Source organism: Chrysochloris asiatica, unplaced genomic scaffold (genome assembly GCF_000296735.1).
Source record: "Chrysochloris asiatica unplaced genomic scaffold, ChrAsi1.0 scaffold00102, whole genome shotgun sequence".
NCBI lineage: Eukaryota > Metazoa > Chordata > Mammalia > Afrosoricida > Chrysochloridae > Chrysochloris > Chrysochloris asiatica.
Genome location: NW_006408620.1, coordinates 8,197,799 through 8,200,062, shown reverse-complemented (window position 1 = coordinate 8,200,062; position 2,264 = coordinate 8,197,799).

The window sequence follows — 2,264 nt, the reverse complement described above, 5'->3', positions numbered from 1 at the left end:
GCTGTCCCCGTGTTCTTGTTTATGCGGAATCTACAGTTTAAATGCAGAAACCAGAGGCTGGAGATACAAACTGTGACTGGAGCAAGCTCCAACCATTCGGAATTATTAGGAATTTACTCTTAAAGCACATGCTTGTATTTGAGTCTACATGTGTCACGGGCTGATTGCATAGCTGGAGGTCCCAGATTTCACTTCCATGTAGAATATAATGCTTATTAAAAGATAATAAAAATATGCTAATAATCAAGAAGGAACCAAGATCCAGAGGGCATGGAGCAAGGCAGAATCTCCACTGAGTAGTATCCATTCTGTCTAGTTGGGGCTGATGAAAGGAGAAGCGGATAGGTCTCTTGTGATACAATAGCGAATAATTGTTATCAGGACTGATTAGAAGGGCTGGAAATGTAAAGGTAGACGTTTTGTGGCCAAGGGAGGAGAGTGATTAACTTTGCAGTCTAGAAGCGGAGGTCCCTGGGACCATCAAGGGAGAAGAGTGGAGAGCAGGACCCTACCCAGAGAAGCAGTGATGCCTGAGACGGAGGCAGAGACGATGACGTGGAGAGATGGAGCAGCTGGGGACTCTAGACCCAGACAGGGAGAGGGTGCTGTGTGCTGACAACTGGGGGGCAGGCTTGTGGGGTATACCCTTTGGTTGGTGGATGATGCATGGAAGGGATTGTAACCACGGCAAGGAAATGATATATGACAGGATCAATGTGAAGCTGATGTCCTCCCATGTAAACTATCACATAATTCACAATAAAGCATTAAAAAAATTCTAATAAAAAGGTAATAAAACATTTGAAGTCTCTGTGTATTTTATTAAAACTCAACTGCATAGGCAAATGCATCAAGATGAAAGTTTAGTAATGGTCTCCAGGGGCAGGTGGGCATCCCTGGGTGAAGGCAGGTGATGAATGAGCTTGGCTGCTAACTGAAGGTTGTCAGTTCGAGTCCACTCAGAAGTGCCTGGAAATCTACTTGAGAAAAGTCATCAACTGAAAGCCCTAGGGAATACATTTCGTACCCTGATACAGGTGGGGTCACCAGACATTGAATTCAACTTAAGGGCAACAGGCTTTAGACAATGCAGCCCTTTCTAGCCTGTGCTTGTGAGGGCTGTTCCCAACACCCACCGCTGATATCACTAGTCTTGCTAGGTCTTTGGGAGGCTTGGCATTGATGTGTCTCTAGCATGGCCACCTTGCAAAGTGGGCAATGGGCATGTAACTTATGGTCACAGGCTCTTTATTACAGGCTTTGAGGGTCTTTCCTCAGACAGGCTGTCTACTACCAGTTAGGAATTCTCTGGGCTACTAAAGAAAACATTGGGCTACTAACCTCAAGGTCGGTGGTTCAAACCCACCGGCCACTCCTCGGTAAAAACACAAGGCTATTTGCTCCCATAAAGATTTATAGTCCTGGAAACACCGAGGAACAGTTCTACTCTGTCCATGAAGTTTCTAGGAGTCAGAATCGACTCGATGCAGGTGGGTTTGGTTTTTGGTTTAATCTTAGGTGTCAGGGGCCCTGGTGACAGAAAGGTTAAGTACTTGGACTGCCAACTAAAAGGTCAACAGTTAAAAACCACGAGTGGTTTCATCAAGATGACAGTCAAGAAAACCCGATGGGAAATTCTACGCTGCAACACACGGCGTTTGCAGGGGTCACAACACAAACGATCTGGGGTTGCTTGTCCCTCAAGCATAAATCATGTATCCCTCTGAGATCCTCATCCAAGAGGACAGGCATATGGACTTAGCAACCAACGAACTTTTCATTTTGTGTTTTGAAAACTAATTTGCTGGAGAAGGCGGTGACCCACACTACCCCGAGCTTCCTACTTTGGGGATCAAGGGGAGCTCATGGAGATCTCCTTTTAATTAAAATCCTCAAAGTAAATTTCACAGTGAGAGTAACGGACAGGAAGCTGGGAGTGTAACGAGGGCAGAGAGATCCAGTTTTGGAGTGTTGTTAAGTGTCATCGAGTGGCTCCCGACTCATAACAACCTTGTATAGGGTTTCTGAGGAGTGGCTGGTGGATTTGAACCTCCAACCCTGTGGTCAGCAGTCCAGTGCTACACTGGACTTAGAATTTTTTAGAGTTTTTGGTCTACAGAGAGTATGGAGTTCCCATTTACTCCCTGTCCATGGATTCTCCCATGAGCATCTTGTGTTTCTAGGATCTGATAAATCCATACTGAAATGGACTTGTCCTGACTCATGGTGAGCCCATGCGCAGTGAATAAAATGTAGCTCTGTCC